The sequence below is a fragment of the Bubalus bubalis genome, chromosome 14, assembly GCF_019923935.1.
Source record: "Bubalus bubalis isolate 160015118507 breed Murrah chromosome 14, NDDB_SH_1, whole genome shotgun sequence".
Lineage (NCBI taxonomy): Eukaryota > Metazoa > Chordata > Mammalia > Artiodactyla > Bovidae > Bubalus > Bubalus bubalis.
Window position 1 is genome coordinate 11325255 of NC_059170.1, and position 23666 is coordinate 11348920.

General features: G+C 42.0%; 1 pseudogene; it reads left to right on the top strand.

Moving 5' to 3' along the window:
* Nucleotides 1-4991: 4991 nt before the first annotated feature.
* Nucleotides 4992-5368, top strand: LOC102396315 (annotated as a pseudogene).
* Nucleotides 5369-23666: the final 18298 nt, after the last annotated feature.

Below are 23666 nucleotides of genomic sequence, written 5' to 3' on the forward strand. Positions count from 1 at the left end.
GCTCCCCTTCTCTGGATGAGAACTGGTCCACAGCTCACCCTGGATGCAAGACAGGCTGGGAAATGTAGTTGGCACCTGGAGAGACGTCTTTTCAGAACAATGGAAGGGGTGCCCCTGATGTTTGGTTCATGGACACAGGAGGTGACAGGGATGTGAAGAAGGTGGGTACAGAGGTGTGGTCATGGCCAAGGACAAGAGCAGCCACCAAGTGAGCCGTGGATTGAGCTCTCGGCCTTGCTTGAGATTCTAACTGGACCATGCAGGTGAGTTTTGTGGGGGTGGGGATGGACTCTCTCACGCTGGATCCTCATGGAGTCTTGGGAAATAGAACTCACCAGCTCACGACCCCTTTTAGACTGATGAGGAAACAGGGCCTCAGAGAAGACCTTGGCCAAAGTCAGAAGCCAGAACTAGAACCCGGGGCATCTGTTTCCCAGTCTTGTGCTGACCCACCTAGTCCCCGACCTCTAAATCAATCCCCCAGAGCACGACTGAGATTTTTGTGTCATTTCAGAAAAACAGCCCAGTGCATCACTCTCTTCTGCCCGAGCTTGGAGAGAGCAGCCTGTGGCCATCAAGACTGAGTATTTGCTTTTACTGACAGCTGGGAGGAGGAGCCTTTATTGTCAGCCTCTGTAGGCAGGGCTTGGCCAGGCTCTCCCTGCTGGGTCAGGAATTCTTCCATTATTGCTCAGCAACTCGGTTACAAAATATAGGATCTTTGAACTTGTTTTTAAACGCTATCAACTGAGCTCTGTGTTCGTTAATATCCCTTTGTCCTGAAACTGGACCCGGACACAAACATCTTTTCCATCAAAAATTCAAAGGGACCCTTACAAAGTGACAGAGGATTAGATAGCAGTATTTATGATAAAATCCCCCACCCTCTTTTTTTTTTTTTTTTTTTTTGGCCTAGTACCAAAAATCAAATGCCAAAAAGGCAACCCATCTCAGCTGCTTTGAAACTGGCTGTGTCAGTTCAAAGATTGTTTCACTGTAGACACTGTGTGACCCTGTGTTTGCGCCTCCATGAAATTAATAAGCAGTGGAGATTCATGAGCCCTTTATCTCAGTGTCTCCCCCAGTCCTGGCACACAGCAGGCTTAGGAAACAGGATGGAAACCCAAACCCTGTTTTTTCTCTGACCCCCCACTCCCCGAGAAGGCAGCGACTTATAGTTGCTGAGAAATCTGTTATTCATGGTTTTTCATTTTAAACCTGTGTTCTCACATTGCCTTAAAATGTGTCAACAAAGGCATGGGGAGTATTACCAGCACCCAGCACCGTGTGGATAAGAGCAAATGATCAACAAATCATCTTTGAATGAATAAAGCAATTAAGTAATTAATGTCCAAAGACGGGCTTTCATACATCACATCATTTCCTGAAAACAAGGACATGAGTGTACCTCCCCTTAGCGAAGGGAACTCACTGCGAACTGGAGGATTGGGGTGTGCAAATATGACATTTCTGGGGCCTATGACACTCCCCTCTGACCTCAGATCCTACCCAACTATGGCTCTCATCCCCAGATCTTCTCTTCCAATCCCCTTCCTGATGTTGCTCACAACCTCCACATCTCCCCCCATCTACCCTCAGGCTGCACACCCCTTACCCCCTACCCACCAGTTCTAGCCACTCACCCTCCAGGGTGGATGCCCAGGATGGCCTCAAGTTCCCTGGGATCAGCCACAGGGAAAGAGGACTTGGATAACTCCTGGTCCCCATGGCCACCCCTTTTGTGGGGAGGGAACAGGAGGATCCAGGGGGACCTCTGGGTGGAAGAGTGGGGTTCTTTCAGCTCCTGGTACTTAGCAACCTCCCCATGGCCCAGCATGCCCACCTGGAAGATGAGGTGGAAGGAAGGGCCAATGGAGCCTAAGACAGTCAACCTAAACATTTATTTAACCCTCAACTTTAACCTCAAAATTAATCTTAATGCTATTAACCCCTTCTCTCATAGATGTTTTAAAGTTTTTCTTCCACATTAGTGTTTGTCTTTTAGCTTCAAGCTTTCTTTTGCTCTATAGAAACGTCCTCTAAAAAACAACAGCAAACTAAAAGAGAAATCTGTTTTCTTGCAATTAAATCTGTCAATCTTTTCCTTTAGTTTTTCTAAAAGATCACGAAAATGTTCTCTTGAATTTTTTTATGCTGTATGGATTTAAGGATTGCTTTTTACCCCCTCTTTTCATCTTTGATTTATCTCTGAAGTTTATTTTGGAGTAAGACCTGAGGATAGTTTTTAACTTAAATTTGTATCCCAAGGGCGAGCCAATTTAGAGAGGATTTAATAAATAATTCATCATTTCCTCCCCAAATGTGAAATACTCACTTCATTATTTGACAATAGCCATGGACCCTTGAGTCTATATTTTCATTCTGGGGCCTCTTCAATTCATCACCCCATCTCTTTTACTGGCAACATGTTTTATGAATAGGCGAGTCCCACTCTTGCTTCCTTTTCAGGAAAGGCTATTCTACTCTTTCAAACCCAATGGTCAAGATTCATAATAACTGTTAAAGTCCCATCAATTTGGGGGAGATGTTTTTATCGGGACTACCTTGAATTAAAGACTAATCTAAGAGGATTTCCCTGGTGGTCCCGTGGTTAAGCCTCTGAGCTTCCACTGCAGGGGGTATGATCCAACCCCTGACGGCAGACTAAGATCCTGCATGCCATGTGATGTGGCCAAAATTTTTTTTTAATTTTTTAAAATAAAGACTAATCTAAGAAGAATGTACATCCTTTCTATACCAACACTTCCTATTCAGGATAGGAAGACCTATTATGTACTTAATATTTTATTGATTAAAGTCCTATTTTATATCCTTGAGTGGAGATTCATTATTTTCTCTTTCTCGTTCTTTCGTTATTCTCTCCATATTAAACCATTTTCTGATCTTGTTTCCAGGAACCCACCTTGATGCACTGTTCTGCTTTTACTCCCAGAACATCACATGCCCCTTCTTTTCCTCCTACCTCCCAAATGGCTCCTTTATAGAATCTTTTGCTCACTCCTTCTCAGCTCCCAGACTTCTCAAATGGGCCCTGGAGCTCAGACTTAGAATTCTCAAGGATTCTCCTAAATAAGTGAGTACTTAAGTGATAGATATCTTTGTGCTGGGATTTCCCTGGGATCCAGTGGTTAAGAATCTGTCTTCCAATTCAGGAACACAGGGTTTGATCCCTGGTCAGGGAACTAAGATCCCACTTGCTGCGAGGCAGTGAAGCCTGGGCATTGCAACTACTGACATTACATGCCTTAAAAAAATAAAATAAAATCTTTTTACAAACGGGCTTCCATGGTTTGAGTATTTTTCTCTTTATGATTCCTCTCCAGTGGGAAACACTGAGCAAAAGAGCCATGTAGGGTAGATTTCCTTATCATGTCAGTACTGACCATGGTTGCCTTACAGGGTTATCTTGGCTGAGAGCAGAGAGCTTTGTCTTTGAGTTAAGCTTCCACGTTCATCTATGAGAATAGTAATCTCGATTTGAAATGCCAATGCAGGAGCTACATTTAGAAGGAAATTATGGTAGATTGCAAAAGTGGCCCCTCCTCTACATGCAGAAGAATGATTTCTAAACTCATCAGTCCTGGGTTCAAAAATCTATTCATACTCTGTTTATAGCGTGGCCTTGGGGAAAGTAACACCTTCTGAACCTCTGTTTCCTGGTTAGTAAAATGAAGGCAGTAATATGTAGTTGTTGTGGGCAATTCATTCATTCATTCAACAAACATGTACGGAGTGCCTGTCATGCACTTGGTGTTGTTTTTAACACTGGGAACCCAGCATGTTTAATAAAACAGACAAACACTCATACCTTCTTGGGACTTATATTCTAGGAAAGAACAGACAATAACAAAATAAACAAAATTATCAGAGCTAGTATAAATGCTAAAAAGAAAAGCAAAAAATAGGAAATGGGATGGAGTGAGGGGCTTGCATTTGAGGCAGAAAGGACTCTTGTTAAGGTGACATTTGACTGGAGCGAGTGAAGGGTGAAAGAAGCAAGATCGTTTAGGTGCTGGAGCAGTTATTGAGGAGAGAGGTAATGGTGGCTTAGGAAGAGCAGCCACAAAGATGGTAAAGATACTGAACCCTGAGTGTGTGTGTGTGTGTGTGTGTGTGTGTGTTTATGTGTGCATGTATTCAGTCATTCAGTCATGTCCGACTCCTTGCAATCTCGTGGACTGTAGCCTGCCAGGCTCCTCTGTCCATGAGATTTTTCAGGCAAGAATATAGGAATGGGTTGTCATTTCCTCCTCCAGGGGATCTTCCTGACCCAGGGATCAAACCTGCATCTCCTGAGTCTCCTGCATTGCAGGTGTATTCTATACCACTGAGCCTTGGGGAGGTGGAGTAGAAGGAGAAGAAGATGTAGTAAGGGCTAGAAGGTTCAGCCTGTGAAAGTATAAGAATTGAGTTACTATTGAGGTTGAGAGTGGAACAGGCATGGGGGAGATCAGGAGCTGTTGGAACAAATTCACTGGAGAAGTCTGTTTACTTCCAGGTGCAGAGAGCAGGCAGGTAGGTGGATGCATGAGTCTGGAGCTCACGGCAGTAGCCCAGGCTAGCAGTACAAATCCAGGCTTAAATAAGAGAATCAGATAAAGTGTTTGGACCCCTGTGAGTCTTCAAAAGAAGACAGACAGGTCCATGCCAGGCTGACTCCCTGCTATCTTGAACGTATCAACGTGCACAATTTAAACTGATGCCTCTGTAAAATCACGCACTTTTTACACGTCACAGTCCTTTGGAGCCTCTCATGAATGGGTGTGAGCAGTGTCATCAGGAGGACCTTCAGAGCTCTCCCCAAACACTCATTCCCGAGTTAATCATGCCCTTGCCAGGATTCCAGCTCAACTGGTCAGGTCTTCAGTCTATAAAAGCTCCCCACGTGGTTTTTGTGGACACCCAAGTACCATCCATTGGTCAGAACCTTGGGTGCTAAACTCATAATGCCAAGAATATTGTAAAAATGGGGGGTAGAAGGTGGGGTAAAAACTGGGGGCAAGAAGGTGGCTGTGGTGGCCGCGGCTGAGGAAACAAGATGGTAGATTTTCTGAAAGCACTGCCTGTTTACAACAAAAGCAATTTTAGTACATTTCATGCCGACTCTGGGTGCAAAGCCTCGAACAGACGTCCCTCGGTCTCCCTGCCCACTCGGGAGTACCCGTCTGAACAGATCATCGTGACAGAAAAAACATTCTTTTGCGCTTCCTACATCAGCAATGGGACAGAAAGAATGCCGCCAGGAAGAGACACCTGGAGCTAGTGGCCCTGGGGGGCGAGAGCTCGGCACCCCGCGCCCCCTCAAGGTCGCCCGGACGACAGCCCCGACGTGCACGAGGACACTTAAGACTCACGCTCCCCCACAGGCGCCTCCTGTCCTGTCTGCTCCTCGCCCACCTGCCTTGTGGTAGCGCCCCCCACCCGCACCCCAACCCGACCCGCACCTCCACCCCACCCCCTCCAGCGGCCCACCACGCCCCTTCCACACCGCCTCCGACCTCATAGAAGCCAATGTATTTATTTTCCTTGAGTTTTTATTTATGCTGTTAAAATGTACCAAGTAATGGTTACAGGGGACGTCAGACCCAGTAGTGTGATGTCGGTAGATGCTTAAAAAAAAAATATATATATATATATAGTTACTCACCTCCCCACCCCCACCCCCGTCCAGTTCTCCTTCCTTCTCTTGCCCCCCCAGTTCTCCTCTGGAAAACTGGAGCGTGTCTGTGAGTGTCTAGAGCCGGAACACTAATGCGGCTGGCCGGCAAAGGTGGGTGGCCCTTCTCCCAGCCCTCTCCTACCAGTCCAGGCCTTAAAGACTTTGCCCCGTCTCAAGTTCCACTGGGACCTATTCTGTGCCGAGACCTTGCTCTAAGACTGAGTAAGGGGGAGGAGTCAGCACTTCCGGATCTTTCTCTTAAGTCATTTTATCATGGACTAGTGCGTGCTCCATGTCCACCCCAATAAAAGGATCTTTCCTTAAAAAAAAAAAAAGAGAGAGAGAGAGAAACAGAAGAGGGGGAAAGAAATATCCAAGTAATAAAGGTGGGTATGCTTATCCTCGCTTCCCAGGTGGCACGTGTGGTAAAGAACCCGTATGCCAATGCAAGGAAACATAAAAGATGCAGGTTCGATCCCTGGGTCAGGAAGATCCTCTGGAGGAGGGCATGGCAACCCACTCTAGTAGTCTTGCCTGGAGAATCCCGTGGACAGGGGAGCCTGGCGGGCTACAATCCACAGGGTCCCAAAGAGTCAGACATGACAGAAGTGACTTAGCATGAACACAAGCATGCTTATCCTCATTTTATAGGTAAGGAATCAGCAACTCAGAGATGAAACAAGCTTCCTAGAGTCACATAGCTGATGGCTGATAGCCAGGATTTGACACAGGTTTCCAGGTCAGATTCAGTGGTGTTCTTGTCACCACACCACTCTGCTGCTTGGTCACTCGTCATCCCACCGAGGAGGAGAAAGCCTGTTTTGGGAGTCTGAGTGACAGAAACGTGTCAGGGATAAGTTTTCCTGCCCTCTTAGCCAACTCTTCAGCCTGAAAGAGGTAAGGATTGAGCTGATATGTCCCAAATCCTAATATAATCAGAGTCACCGGGAGGATTCCTACGCCTCCATCCCCAAAGTTAATGCTTGCTTAGATCAGAGTGAGAAACACAGTCTTAGATGCAAAGTGCTGGCTGCTCCAAACACTCAGTCATTTCTCGGAATCTTTCTTCCACTTCCCTTAGGTGCTCAGCATCAGATCGTGAACCCCTCCCAGCTTGGCTCTGGTCCCTGGGTCCTGGCAGGAGAGGGTTAAAGCCCTGAGAACTCGGGGCTCTTCTCTCATGAGAATGGAATGTGGAGGGGAGCAGCTGAGCGGGATGCGGGCTGTCCTGGGCTGAGCATGGCTATTGTTGCAGAACAATTGACCCCCAGGAACAGAACAGCAGACGCTAATTATGGGACACTCGTGTTGTCATGTAATTATGAGGCCTCTGGAACCATTAGCATAAGAAACTAAGCTCACTGGCTTGTTTTGGTCATAACTTTTCCCAAACTGCTCTGCTCAGAAATCTGAAGAAGTAAGACTGTTAACTCAGAGTTGCATAAAAGACTCAGTCCAGAGATTCTCAAGTTTTGGTCATGCTAAAATCTCCCAGTTGCTTGATACATATGTGGATTCTCAGGACGCACTTCCAGAAACTTGGGTTTGGTGGAACTGAGTGGAAATGAAATTAGCCATTGAAATTCACAGAAGTCCAAATTTAACCCTCCTTGGGAGTTGGCAGAAGTCCTGGCAACCATACTGGAGCTTTCTAAGTACCCTCACTCCCTTAGCAAGGACTCTGATGCTCAACTGTTGTTGCCTGATCCTTGTGAGTTAATCAACACATCCTAAAACACCAATTGAACCCCAAGATAGCTCACCAGGAAGACCAAGTCAAATGACTAAATTTCTCTGCACACAAACTCAGATCTGATGGGAAAGTAAGAATTACAGAGAAGACAATGATATACAACTGGAGTGATAAAGGCTCTGAAGAGAGAAATGATGAAGGAGCAAAATGACCTCATCTAAGGGTCCTTCGGTGTCTGATCACTGAATTAGGTGACTTTAGAGATGAGTCAGAAATCTATGGTAATCTAGCTTGGGCAAGATAGAAGAAGTGATATGTGTGTTTGTTTAATACAGCACGAGCTACAGCTGCTGCAGAAATAACCAGAAACCAAGGAGAAATGCCTCCAGAGTGCTCTCTAGGCTTCATTCTTCCACACTGACTTCCTGGGCCGCCTGGACATCACCAACTCCCTGCCTCACACCTCCCGCACTCTCCCATCTGAAAGATGCTACACCTCTTCCTTTAACTCCAATTTGAAAACTCCTAGGAAGATTTCTGCTTGGCCCAATGGGCTCTATTCTCCAGTTCTGGTCCAGGGGGAAAAAAGCTGCAATGATTGACAGCTCATAGAACCAAAGGGTGAAGACAGGATAGGAAGCCTCTCCCTCAATAAGAGGAGAGAAAGATTGAGCAAAATTTGGTCCCTATGGTTACATACCCTATTCCATTTAAATCTCGCAACCAGGTTGGGAGGAGGTAAACACTGCTAAAGTGTTCTAAGACCCTTGCATTGACTGGGAAGAAAATAAAAATACACATTAATGTTGGACTTTGATAAGTCAAGGACACTTGTTGTAGTCTCTATGGTAGCCTTTAAAGGAATAGTAAAAGTATGTATAATTACTGAGGTGACAAAAGAGGCCACAAAAACACAAACTTCAACAGAAAAAAATAAAGGATAGAGGAAAATAGAAATTACACAGTAAAATGGTAGATTTAAACTTAAATACATTCTTAATTACACTAAATATAAATAGTCAAAAGGGTCAAAATTAATACAAAGATAAACCATATTAAAAAGTATAAAACTCATATGTTCTTTAACAAGAGATAAATCTGAAATAGAAGGATACAGAAAAGTTGAAAGTAAGATGTCAGTGGGTTGCTTTTGGGAAGAGGACATCTAAACATCTCTTTCATCAGATACCTGAATGAAATGAGTCCTTTGCATGACCAAAGGGACATGTTGCAGAAAGAGGAAATAGCACATAAAAAGGTTTGAAGATGAGAATGAGTGGATTTTGAAGGAAGTGTTAATCGAATTTGGGATGAATTGGGTACTGGGGGTTGATGAGGGAAAGAACAGAATAAAGAATAACTTTTTGGTGTTTGAACCTGAGCAGAAAAATGCATGAAGTCATTAACTGAAATAAGGAGGAGTGAGGTGGCTTAGCAGTAAAGAATCTGCCTTGCTGTTGCAGGAACTGCAAGAGATGTGGGTTTCGATCCCTGGGTCAGGAAGAACCCCTGGAAACAAGGAGGAAATGGCAATCTACTCCAGTATTGTTGCCTGGAAAATTTCACGGACAGAGGACCCTGGCAGGCTCCAGTCCATGCAGTTGCAAAGAGTCGGACACAAGTGAGTGACTGAGCATGCACGCACGAAGGAGAAACAGATTCTAAAGTAGGGAGTGAGGGGATCAATCAGTACTTTGGTATTCTGCTTTGGATGGTTTACATTGGAGATGCTTACTAGACATCAATTGGAAGTGTTAGGTTGCCAGGTGAATATATAAGCTGAGATCAAGGGAGATGTCAGAAGGTATAAAACTGAAAGTCATCAGTGTGTAAATGATATTTAAAAACAACTGTACTCAAAGCCTGCTGATTGTTGGATCAAAGTGTAGAACCAGAAATAAGGAGATCATGATGAAAGAGGACTGGTAATTAGTAATAAGACCAATTCAGTATGAATTTAAAGTATTATATATTTCTAAAAATTAACTCTCAGAAAAGAATTGCCCTAAATTTTAGTCCTTACAAAATCTCTCATATTATGGGAAGTCACTCTCAATTCCTTTGTTTCGAACAAAAATCCTGTCTGGGGAGGAAAAAACGACCTGAAATGACCTCAATCAATGCTGGTTTGGGATGATTAGAGATGGCACCTGACAGAGTCAGTCAATAAGGAAGGCAAAGAAATTTGACACAGATTTAGTAATTATTGCTGGAGGTATCACCTCACAATTGCAGGCGTCCGATGTCTTTGTAAACAAGCCTCTTAAAGCTTGCTTTAAAATCAATACAGGAAATGGTTGTCTGTGGAAGTCATGCACAAACACCACCAGGACAAATTAAACAACCCAAACCTGTCCTGACATAATGCATTACTGCGGCTTGGGATACAGGTTTCTGTGAAAGCAAAAATATAAATTCAAACGTTAATGTATCTCAAATGCCTTAAATGGAAATAAAGATAATGTGGTGTGGAAAACTTAAGATGATTCCCCCAAAATGGCCCTACAGATGACAAGAACACTGATGTCCGAGATGCTGGTGAAGACCTTGAACAAAACTGCTCTTTAAAATATGAGTGGCAGGACTTCCCTGGTGGTCCAGTGGTTAAGAATCCGCCTACCAATGCAGGGGATATGGGTTTGATCCCCGCAGGGAAGATCTCACATGCCTCAGGGCAACTAAGCCTGTAAGCTTAAACTACTGAAGCCCATGTGCTCCAGAGCCCGTGCTCTGCAACCAAAGAAACCACCACAGTGAGTAGCCCCTGCTCATCACAACTAGAGAACAGCAGCAGTGGAGACCTAGGGCAGCCAAAAATAAATAATAAATAAATTTTGTTAAAAATAAATGGAAAAAAGCAATAAAGCAATAAATAAAATTATTTTTTGTAATATATAATTCTAAATGTGTGTAATTATTCCAAAAAATTTTGTAAGTAAACACCTGTTTCCACTATGCCCTAAAGTTTTTTTTTTTTTTTTAATATTTAAGATGACTAAGAATCTGGTCATATTTAACTTATATGCAGAGTACATCATGAGAAACGCTGGACTGGAAGAAACACAAGCTGGAATCAAGATTGCCAGGAGAAATATCAATAACCTCAGATATGCAGATGACACCACCCTTATGGCAGAAAGTGAAGAGGAACTAAAAAGCCTCTTGATGAAAGTGAAAGTGGAGAGTGAAAAAGTTGGCTTAAAGCTCAACATTCAGAAAATGAAGATCATGGCATCCAGTCCCATCACTTCATGGCAAATAGATGGGGAAACAGTGGAAACAGTGGCTGACTTTTATTTTTCTGGGCTCCAAAATCACTGCAGATGGTGACTGCAGCCATGAAATTAAAAGATGCTTACTCTTTGGAAGGAAAGTTATGACCAACCTAGATAGCATATTCAAAAGCAGAGACATTACTTTGCCAACAAAGGTCCAGCTAGTCAAGGCTATGGTTTTTCCTGTGGTCATGTATGGATGTGAGAGTTGGACTGTGAAGAAAGCTGCGTGCCAAATAATTGATGCTTTTGAACTGTGGTGTTGGAGAGGACTCTTGAGAGTCCCTTGGACTGCAAGGAGATCCAACCAGTCCATTCTGGAGATCAGCCCTGGGATTTCTTTGGAAGGAATGATGCTAAAGCTGAAACTCCAGTATTTTGGCCACCTCATGAGAAGAGTTGACTCATTGGAAAAGACCCTGCTGCTGGGAGGGATTGGGGGCAGGAGGAGAAGGGGACGACAGAGGATGATATGGCTGGATGGCATCACTGACTCGATGGATGTGAGTCTGAGTGAACTCCGGGAGTTGGTGATGGACAGGGAGGCCTGGCGTGCTGTGATTCATGGGGTTGCGAAGAGTCAGACACAACTGAGTGACTGAACTGAACTGAACTGAAGAATCTGGTGCTGCTGCTGCTGCTAAGTGTCTGACTCTGTGCGACCCCATAGACAGCAGCCCACTAGGTTCCCCCGTCCCTGGGATTCTCCAGAGGCTATTCTAAATTGGAAAATGGATGGAGATATGTGTTATATTCTGGTTTGCCCTGTATTTAATTAAACATGTATGGTATTGGATGTTCCTATGGCTGTAAAGGGCTTCCCTGATGGCTCTGATGGTAAAGAATCCACCTGCAATGCAAGAGACCTGGGTTCAATTCCTGGGTTGGGAAGATCCTCTGGAAGAGGAAATGGCAACCCAGCTGTTGAGGGGCTTCCGAAGTGGTGCTAGTGGTAAAGAACCCACCAGTGCAGGAGATGTAAGAGACTTGGGTTGGATCCCTAGGTCGGGAAGATCCCCTGGAGGAGGGCATGGCAATCCACTCCAGAAATCTTGCCTGGAGAATCCCATGGACAGAGGAGCCTGATGGGCTATGGTCCATAGAATCGCAAGGAGTTGGACTTAGAGACTTAGCACACCTGGCTGTAAAACTAATGCAAAGTTAAGACTCTATCTCCACATAGGAGGCATGAAGAGAAAGACCTAGGTGAGTCCTGAGAAAATCTGAGACCGAGGTCCCTGCATAAACAGCATTCTGAAACCATGGTAATGGAGCCATACAAGAGCAATGCTCCTATCACATTTCTCTGAGCCAGAGTCTGAATACTGCTGAGGGTACAGCATTCTAAAGAATGAGGAGTGTATGCACGTACATGTGCATGCGTGCACGCGCGCGCACACACACACACACACACACACACATGCCAGATGTTATCAAGGTGAAGGCAGAATCATGGAAGATGGGGACAGTCATCTTGAGACTATTCTCACAAATATAGACCAACATCATCAACAAATAAGGTTGGGATGGGAATATCCTTAGTCTTCAACACAGAAAGCCTATAGTAATGAGCTTTTCCTTTAGCTTGACATCTCTTCAATCTGATTGATCCACTCCCAAAAAGTGGGGAAAAATGAGAATCAGAAGAGGCGCCCCCCAGTGGGCCAGGGCACTTCCCCATCTCCATGTTGCCCAATAGGTACAACAAATATAGAAAAATGTACCAATTTCCAGTTAAAAATGATGAATTGATGAATTGAACCCAAGCATTGCGCTCTGCTCTCTTTAGAAATTCCATGAAAACAACAAAAGGGGATTTAGCAACAACAAATAAAGCACAGATTAAAAGGGGATGACCCAGAGGGATGGTATGGGGCGGGAGGAGGGAGGAGGGTTCAGGATGGGGAACACATGTATACCTGTGGCGGATTCATTTTGATATTTGGCAAAACTAATACAATTATGTAAAATTTAAAAATAAAATAAAATTAAAAAAAACAACAACAAAAAAAACAATGTATACTTGAGGAACCCAAAAAAAAATAAAAATAAAAAATAAAAATAAAAAGGACCAATAAGAGGAAAAGCAAAAACAAAATTTTGAAAGATGGAACAAGTGAAACATATTTAACTGAGAACTCAGAAAGCTGAGTTCTAAGACAGCAGGGGTAAATCCAAGAACCAACTCAATTTATATAAACCCCCTTCCACCTTGCCAAAATAATCGGCAATTGTTATCAGGAATCTCTAGAGGCAGAGAAGATTCAAGTAGAGGCTGGATGGTGGGTTGAAAGTCTCTTGAGGAGACAGTCCAATACCCTTGCCCCTTCCCCTCCCCGACTGATCATACCCAGACAGAGGACTGAAGGTCTAGTCCCTGAACAAAGGACACCAAGCCACACTGAAGGAAACAAAGAACAAAGTCAACACTCACTCCCTGGATTTTGAAACCCCCGACTCCTCCCTTACTCATCTTCAGAGTGTGAAGGCCAGGCCCTCTTCCTCCAGGCAGGCGACTGCGAAAGTTTTCTCTGGGAATCAGAGCAGTGCATCAGGAAAGTCCCAAAGCTACTAACATTGAGTTTGCCCATGGATATGTCCAGTTAAGGGGCTTCCTCAGTGGCTCAGCAGTAAAGAATCCGCCTGCAAGGCCGGAGACTCGGGTTTGATCCCTGGGTCAGGAAGATCCCCTGGAGGAGGTCATGGCAACCTATTCCAGTATTCTTGCTGGGAGAATCCCATGGACAGAGGAGCCTGGTGGGCTACAGTTCATAGGGTTGCAGAGAGTCAGACACGACTGAAGTGACTGGGCACGCATGCATGACCAGTCAAATCACTCACAGGGAGTTTCACAGTCAACAAGCTCGGCTCATGCTTTCAGAGCTTCTGATACATTTCTTAGTCCCCCATTATTAAACATGTTCAGATAACTAAGGACTACCAGATATCTGAGAAAACCTCTAATGTGAAAATCAGAACTCAAACTTGTTTTTTAAAAAAATGGCAGGCAGGATAATGACCCCTCAAAATGTCCATGTCCGAATCCCCAGAACCTGTAAATGTGCTAAATATGTTACATGGCTGCAAAGGCAAGTAAGTTTCATAATCAACTTACTTTGAGATGAGATTATCCTGGATTATCCGGATGAACCCAATTTAATGACATGAATCCTTGAAAGCTGAGGACATTTCCTGGCTATGGTCAGACAGAGATGTGACAACTAGAGAAAGAGTCAGAGGGTTGTGAGTTTCTGGCTTTGCAGATGAGAAATGGGGCTGTGAGGAAGGAATGTGGTAGCCTCTAAAAGCTGCGAAAGCCCAGAAAATGGAGTCTCCAGAAAGGAACACAGTCCTATGATTATAGCCTAGTGAAATCTGCTGTTCAGTCACCCAGTCAGTTCTGACTTTTTGCAACCTCAAGGGCTGTAGCACGCCAGGCTCCTCTGTCATCTACTATCTCCTGGAGTTTGCTCAAATTCATGTCCATTGAGTTGGTGATGCTATCTAACCATCTCATATTGAACTTTTTTTTTCCTACAGAATGGTAAGACAATAAATTTGTGTCACGTTAATTTGTTACAACAGCAATAAAAACCAATACAAAGGGATTTCAAAAAAGAGATATGATTCAGGAAGAAGACCTCTTTTTACTAAGTATTCATTTCCTCAAAGGTATGAAGGGTTGCAAGCATGAAACAGGAACAGGATTCTATTTTTGATAAAAGCAACATTCTGAGAACAAGAGGGTGCTCTTAAAGTTAAAAATAAGATAGGAGAAATTTTTTAAAAAAGAAAATCAGCAGCAGGGTTGGAAGATATAGATGAGGAAATCTCCCAGAAAATGGACCAAAAAGACAAAGATACAGAAAATTAGCAAGAAAGGTAAGAAATGATCCAAAGAAGAGGAGTTCCAGAGGAGCATAGGGGAGTATATACATGGGTTCTGGTAGCAATTTCAATATGGGAGAAGGTCCCCACGCCAATAAGCAATTCTCAGACCCCAGCTGGGAGTCCTACAATTCAACTGGATTCTGACACCATCTACCTGGATGAGGCATCAGATTCCACGGGTATATGGTTCAATCCTATGTGACTCCCTCACCCAGGCCAATCACAGGTCCAGTTTTTCATCTGTGCTTCTGACCCCACTGGCTAGAAATCAGATTCCAATCACCCCCTCTTCAGGTTTTAGCAATTTGCTGGAGTGGCCCATAGGACCCAGAGAAATAATTTATTTACTAGATTGCTGGTTTATTATAGAAAAGATAAAACTCAGGAACGGCCAGATGGAAAAGCTGTGCAGGGCAAGGTGTGGAGGAACGGCACAGGGCTTGTAAGCCCTCTCCAGGACAGACACTGTCTTCGCATCTCCATGTGTTCACCAATCTGGACGCTCTCTGAACCAGGTCCTTTGGGGGTTTTTTGGAGGCTTCATTATCATCTGCCATTGGTGACTGATTCACCCTCCAGCCCCTCTCCCCAACTTCAGAGGTTAGAGTGGGGGATGGAGGGTGGGGTACTGAAAGTTCTAACTCTCTAATGACATGGTTGTTTCCCCTGGCAACCAGCCTCCATCCTTAGGTTACCTAAGGGCTATCCAAAAGTGACCTCATTAACATAACAAGACACTCTTCTCACGGGAAATTTGAAGGGTGTTAGTAGCTCTGTGCCAGGAAAGGGGTCAAAGACTAAACATATATTTCTCATTATAAATCACAATATTACCGTATGTCAGTAACAAAATAATAGCAATTCTCCCCAAAGAGAAGGATCTCAACTTCCAGATTGAAAAAGTCCACAAGTATCTAGCAAGACGCACAAAAAAATGGACTAAAGCAGGGGTCTCCAACCTCCAGGCCATGGACCGGTACCTCCTGTCAGATCAGCAGTGGCATTAACCAGAAATTTAAAAAGAAATACAGTGCACAACAAATGCAGTGCACTTGAATTATGCCCCCGCCCTGATCCACTGAAAAATTGTCTTCCACGAAACTTGTCCCACATGCCAAAAATGTTGGGGTCCACCAAAAGGATATCGTTGTGAAATTTCAAAACACTGGGAGCAAATAGAAGATTTTTTTTTAATATTTCTGATTATTTTTAGCCTACTTAATCTGTCCATTTCAGAGTAGAATATGATAAAACGTCCAATGACAAATCATGAATTATCAACCTCTCCTTGAGGTTCTATCAATTGTTGCTTGATCCATCCCATCTCTTGTATTCTTTCCTCCAGCTGTTCTGTTTTTCATGCTTAATATCGCTTCTTTTAAACAATTTCTTAGTTTTTCTTCACACTCTTTCCATCTTCCTTTATTTCTTTGAGTCTTTTTGTAATGCTTATTTTAAATTCTGGATCCATCGGTCTCCATAATTCTGAGTCAGGTGGGATGCATTTAGTTTCCCGTCTTTCTTCCCTAAGAAAGGCAGTCCCTGTCTAGTTATTTTGGGGGCTGTGAGTTCATGACTCCATGATGCCAGCAGAGCACCTTGCTGTTCTGTGTTGGCATCACTGACACTGGAGGTCTGGGCTGTTGCTTCCAGTTTCTACGGTGAAGTGACCGTCAAAGGTGGTATCACGGCGTTTCAGGAGCAGCAAAGGCGGGACTTTTAAAAAGCTTTCCTTCATCCCAACAATGGGATGGTTCTTAAAAGTGCCAGCTCATCACACACTGATAAAATCAGAATACCTGGAAATTTACAATATGCATCTCCAGAGGTCTGGGGATGTGCATTGATTTTCTCAACACTGTATTTTAGGGGAAAAAAAAAAGTCAAACCTATAAAAGAGTTGAAAAAGATAGTATAATGAACACTAGTGTGATCTTTACCTGGATTCACCAAACATTGCCACACTTGCTTTTGCCCTCTCTGTCTCTTTCTCTCCCTTCCTCTCTCTCTCTTCCCGCTTCATGGGAGTACAGAGTGTTTTGTTTTATTTTGCTGAACCATTTGAAAGTAACTTGCAGACATAACTTTTCATCTCTAAGACTTCAGCATGACTCTCCTAAGAACAACAACATTCTCCTATTGTTATCTGGTGTGAATATTTTTAGAAGCTTCCTTGGGTAATATTTAATGTGCAGCCAGGATTGAGAATCACTGCTCTAAGCCATCTTCCCACCATTGCCTTTACTTGCCTCATCCCCTACCCACCAACACACATGAGCATGCACACACACACACACACACACACACACACCCCAAATGCAACACACACATATACACCACACATACTACATATCACGCACATAACACGCCACACCACACATATACACTATGAACATACACTCACACCACACATACACCAGCTCAAGGCAACCTGGCAAACTTCAAACTCCTCAAGGATTTTTGACCGTTTTTTTGTTTTTGCTTTTTTGGCCATTCTGTTCACTTCACTTGAGTCGCTCAGTCGTGTCTGACTCTTTGCGACCCCATGAATCACAGCACACCAGGCCTCCCTGTCCATCACCAACTCCTGGAGTTCACTCAAACTCATGTCCATTGAGTCTGTGATCCCATCCAGACATCTCATCCTCTGTCGTCCCCTTCTCCTCCTGCCCCCAATCCCTTCCAGCATCAGAGTCTTTTCCAGTGAGTCAACTCTTTGCATGAGGTGGCCAAAGTATTGGAGTTTCAGCCTTAGCATCAGTCCTTCCAATGAACACCCAGGACTGATCTCCTTTAGAATGGACTGGCTGGATCTCCTTGCAGTCCAAGAGACTCTCAAGAGTCTTCTCCAGCACCACAGTTCAAAAGCACCAATTCTTCGGCGCTCAGCTTTCTTCACAGTCCAACTCTCACATCCATACATGACCACAGGAAAAACCATAGCCTTGACTAGCCGGACCTTTGTTGGCAAAGTAATGTCTCTGCTTTTGAATATACTATCTAGGTTGGTCATAACTTTCCTTTCAAGGAGTAAGCGTCCTTTAATTTCATGGCTGCAATCACCATCTACAGTGATTTTGGAGCCCCCCAAAATAAAGTCTGACACTATTCCACTGTTTCCCCATCTATCTGCCATGAAGTGATGGGACCAGATGCCATGATCTTGGTTTTCTGAGTGTTGAGCTTTAAGCCAACTTTGTCACTCTCCTCTTTCACTTTCATCAAGAGGCTCTTTAGTTCCTCTTCACTTTCTGCCCTAAGGGTGGTGTCATCTGCATATCTGAGGTTATTGATATTTCTACCAGCAATCTTGATTCCAGCTTGTGCTCCTTCCAGCCCAGTGTTTCTCATGATGTACTCTGCATAGAAGTTAAATAAGCAGGGTGACAATATGCAGCCTTGACATACTCCTTTTCCTATTTGGAACCAGTCTGTTGTTCCATGTCCAGTTCTAATTGTTGCTTCCTGACTTTTATATAGGTTTCTCAAGAGGCAGGTCAGGTGGTCTGGTATTCCCATCTCTTTCAGAATTTTCCACAGTTTATTGTGATCCACACAGTCAAAGGCTTTGGCATAGTCAATAAAGCAGAAATAGATGCTTTTCTGGAACTCTCTTGCTTTTTCCATGATCCAGCAGATGTTGGCAATTTGATCTCTGGTTCCTCTGCCTTTTCTAAAACCAGCTTGAACATCTAGAATTTCACGGTTCACGTACTGCTGAAGCCTGGCTTGGAGAATTTTGAGCATTACTTTACTAGCATGTGAGATGAGTGCAATTGTGTGGTAGTTTGAGCATTCTTTGGCATTGCCTTTCTTTGGGATTGGAATGAAAACTGACCTTTCCCAGTCCTGTGGCCACTGCTGAGTTTCCCAAATTTGCTGGCATATTGAGTGCAGCATTTTCACAGCATCATCTTTCAGGATTTGAAATAGCTCAACTGGTATTCCATCACCTCCACTAGCTTTGTTTGTAGTGATGCTTTCTAAAGCCCACTTGACTTCACATTCCAGGATGTCTGGCTCTAGGTGAGTGATCACACCATCGTGATTATCTTGGTCATGAAGCTCTTTTTTGTACAGTTCTTCTGTGTATTCTTGCCACCTCTTCTTAATATCTTCTGCTTCTGTTAGGTCAGGGATCAAATCCTGCAGTAGAAAAGCACAGATCTAACCACTGGACTGCCAGGGAATTTCCCAGTATGTCTTTGTTAATTCCTCAAATCTAAGTTCTACAGTTTCTCCAGGGTAGAGTTTGAGGACAAGAGCCACCAACTAGGGCTCAAAGGTCATCTTGTAGCCCTCAGGCTTTGTATGTATCTATTTCCCAATGTTGATGTATTTGGTATATGATAAAGCAGTGGAGAGATATCAGCATTGTAAGTGAAATATCAGTCCAGAAAAACTGAAAGCAATCTTAATGCAAAATTAAGTCTGATCTTGAATTTGTTCATAGTATTCTTAAGAGTATATGAATTATTTCTCCACTGAAAACAAAATACACTAAGACTAAATTCACCCACTCTATCCATAGCCCCATTTCAGTGTGGGTTTTAAATGCCTGAAATAGCATTTTAAGTTACATGACACAGTTTTAAAATTGCCTTTAAAAAAATTTCTTGTAATAGTGCATCTTCCCCCATATTTTTACTGTACTAGATATTATAGAATTTTAATGTTTTTTCCAAGAGATGATGTTTCAGTGTTGTTTTAATTTGCATTTCAATAGATATCAGTGAACTCAAGCATCTTTTTACAAGCAAATTTTATTTGCCATTCATAATGTTTGCCTGTTTTTAAAAAGAGATTTTTAAAGAACAAAATTGAGTTTTTCTCTCCCTCTACTCCTACCTTGAAGTAATTGATAGATTCTGTTGGTTTTGTATCCCTCTTAATTTTTCTCTAATTGCATCTAAATATGTAGACACTTAGATGGTACTTGTAAGGTGACTCCAAAGCCACTCAAATACATAGGGGATGGAGTGTGAGGTGTGGGGAATCACCAAGGAAAATCTGGCCATATTCAGTTCAGTTCAGTCACTCGGTTGTGTCCAACTCTTTGCAACCCCATGGACTGCAGCACGCCAGGCTTTCCTGTCCATCACCAACTCCCAAAGCTTACTCAAACTCATGTCCATTGAGCTGGTGATGACATCCAACCATCTCATCCTCTGTCATCCCCTTCTCCTCCAGCCTTCAATCTTTCCCAGCATCAGGGTCTTTTCCAATGAGTCAGTTCTACACATCAGGTGGCCAAAGTATTGGAGCTTCAGCTTCAGCATCAGTCCTTCCAATGAATATTCAGGACTGATTTCCTTTAGGATGGACTGGTTGGATCTCCTTGCAGTCCAAGGGACTCTCAAGAGTCTCCTCCAACACCACAGTTCAAAAGCATCAATTCTTTGGTGCTCAGTTGGCCATGTTAGTCTGAGACAAATAAAAATCCTAAATAGAATCATAGTCAAAGGTGAAAAAAGGAGACATAAGCAAAAACTTCACCACAAAAGAGAATGAAACAAACACAGCAGTATAGAGATGTGAAGAGTATGTTTCTGAAAACTGAACCCATAAAACAGATGAAAATTTGGGGTGAATCAATTTTCAACAGCATGGGGAAAAATTAAACACTCTTAAAGAAAAAGGATGAAGAATGAGGTCCTAGAACAACAGATCAGTTAACAAAAGAATGGGCAATACTAAGAAAAATATTAAGAAAATGAACAATGATATTGTAGCATTTTAAAAAATGGCATAAGAAGCAATGAAAAGCAAACTCATCATTGAAGGAACCCAAATCAGCAAGACTGCAGGAAGATGTGAGGAAAATAATACAGAACGTAGAGGTGAAAAACAAGAGAATAAGAAAACCCAAATAGGAAAAACAACAGAGATCCCATATATGGTAATTGGTATTCTTAAAGAAAGACCTGAATAAACTGAAAAAACATTTGAAACATAAAAGAAGAAACCTTTGCTAATATGAAAAAGGACTTCAGATTGAAGCAGGAAGCAGCCCACCGAAGAGAGGGAAAATAAAAAACAATAGCAAGGCAAATTCTGATATAATTCTTTCATTTTACATATAAATAGAAATTTATGTAAATATCCATGGAGAAGAAATAGAATCTTGACTTTTCTGCCATTCAGATTGCTGCCAGAAGACAAAAAAGCTTTGAAGGAATAAAAGGAACTTGGTCCCAGAATTCTAAGCCCAGACAAGATACCTGTTACCTGTTAAAGAAACAGACAAGATGTTATTAAACATTGGAGAATTTGAGGAGGAGATTACTTTAAAACTTTTCCTCAAGAACTACTCAAATAAATAAATATTTTTGAACAGGAAAGTTGTGTCATGGAAGGGTTGTGGTGAGCCTCAAATCCCAAATATGGAATTGACTTAATAACTATGAGAAATATAAAACAGAATGAAGATATTCAGTTCCTTGCAGAGAAAGGCACATGATACAAGAATTAATAATAATTTCATTATAATACACTGGAATCGCTAGTGGTAAAGAACCCTCTTGCCAATGCAAGTGATGTAAGAGATGTGCATTCATTCCACCTCCGGGTCGTGAAGACCCCCTGGAGGAGGAAATGGCAAGCCACTCCAAATTCTTGATTGGGAAATCCCATGGACAGAGGAGCCTGGTGAGTTACAGTCCATAGAGTCACAAAAAGTCAGACGTGACTAAAGCAACTTAGCATGCACATAATACAGTGGAACAAAAATTCGGGATACACAGATAAGTAAATCTGGTAGTTTAGATTTGGAGTTGAGATTGACTGAGGAAAAAAATAAAAGGAAGTAAAAATGTATATTTTCTTACTCTTATAGAGAGAGATGAAAGACCAGGTCTTCTAAAACTGATGAATTAGAGAATATAGGGTTAACTGTCTTCAATTATTAATAGATCCAAAGCATGGAATCTATATGGTCATTAATTACTTTTAAAATTATAAGCAATACAGCAAAAGACTCAAAGCAAATAACACTGCCGTGAATCACAGCACAAAAGACACAATAGCCTAACAACACTTTTAAACAACAGAAATTATTATGGCAATAAATGAAAATGGGATATACACATATTTAAAAAAAAAAACTTACTTGAATTAAAACATAAAATGCAGTTCCAGAATGTCAACAAAACATTCAAGTAAAACAAAATGATTCAAAAAGATTAGGAGTAAGAGGAAAAGCAAAGATGTTCTAGGAATTGCTAACAAACAAGAAAAAGGCAGAGCTGCAATGCTAACATCAAAGTAGAATTCCCTCAAACATTCAAATACTATAGCAGTCTCTTGCCATTTAAATAATTCCAATGCATAATGAAGTTAAAATTCAATTATTTTTACAAATTATGCAGACTCAGTGTAAAAAAGTAGACAAAGCATGAAATGGACCACTATAAACCCAATTCTAAATGTACCTGAAAAAATATTAAATAAAATAAAGCAAATAAGAGGCAATGTGAGATGAGATTAAGAATGCTAACAGAAAAAAAGTGTGAGATTAAGCAATGATTGTTCTAAATTTGATAGACTATCCATATAGAAAGAAAAAGAATAATCTCAATGAATGCCTAAAAATCATTTTTTAAAAACAGTATCTACCTTTGATAGCAATGTTTCATAAAATAATACTAGAGGGATATTTTCATAGCATAAACTCCTCTCCGCCCCCTGAAATTTCACACTGACAACAAATGACTGTTAGCCTTATAATCAATGGGAAGACATTCAGGAACATTCCCCTTAAATCATGAGAAAAACAAGAGACTGCTATCACTACCCTTTTTGCACTCTCTTCTGAGGTGCTATCAGCGTCACTGGGCAAAAGAATGAAATAGGAGGTGTAGATATTAGAATAAAAGCAAAACGATCAATATTTGCACATTATATAATTTTCTATGTAGGGAAAAAAAACAAGAAAATCAATTAAAAACCTGTTAGAAATAATCATCATCTCAGTGAAAGCAGGTGGTTTAAAAATAAATACACTAAAATCAATAGTTTTTCTAGATTTCCAACAATGATCAATTAGAAAATATGGCAGATTTTAAAAATTGCATTCATGTAAACAATAAAAGTACAAGATACCTAAAAATTAACTTTAAAAACTATTCCTGATCTATACGGGGAAAAAAAAACTACTACTTAACTTTATTAAAGTATCTAATAGTTTAAAAAAAATAAGAAAAAGAAAAATAATATTTGGGGGGATAAGAACAAATTGGTTGGGGTAAACACTTTTAGAAGGTAATTGACAGTGTCTATCTAAGTGGAAAATAACTATACCCTTTTATTCAGCAAACCCAATTCCAGGGACTCTACAGAAATTCTACCTCAAAATACAAAATTACTATATGTAGAATGACTCAAGAATTTTCACCTGAGCAGTTGGGTACAGTTTCTAAAGTTAGCAAAGTTTATCAAATTGACAATATGTAGTGACAGCTGGCACCCCACTCCAGTATTCTCGCCTGGAAAAATCCCATGGATGGAGGAGCCTGGTAGGCTGCAGTCCATGGGGTCGCGAAGAGTCAGACATGGACACGACTCAGCGACTTCGCTTTCACTTTTCACTTTCATGCATTGGAGAAGGAAATGGCAACCCACTCCAGTGTTCTTGCCTGGAGAATCCCAGGGATGGGGGAGCCTGGTGGGCTGCGTCTATGAGGTCGCACAGAGTCGGACACGACTGAAGCGACTTAGCAGCAGCAGCAGCAGTGACACCCTTAAAAAATGTTACCCTTGTTTTTCTAGTCCTAGGGATCTATTCTTAGGAAAGAAGCATGGTCATGCTCAGAGTTAGTTTCTGGGAAATTTACTGCAGTGGTGTTTATAATAATGAAAAAATGCAAACAACTTAAATGTTAAACAGTGGAATATTGGGAAGCACTTTAACACTGATGTAGAAGAGTGTTCAATGATGATGAAAGAGATACATGATACACTGTAACATGAAAAATATCATATTACAGGACAGTAGTTTCTGCATGTATAATGTGCTTGAAATTTGGCAAAAAAAAAAAAAAAACCAGCATACAGATATGATATGAATATGTCTAGAAAAAAAGACTAGAAAGATACAGACCAAGTGATTGACACTAGTTGTCTCTGGGTT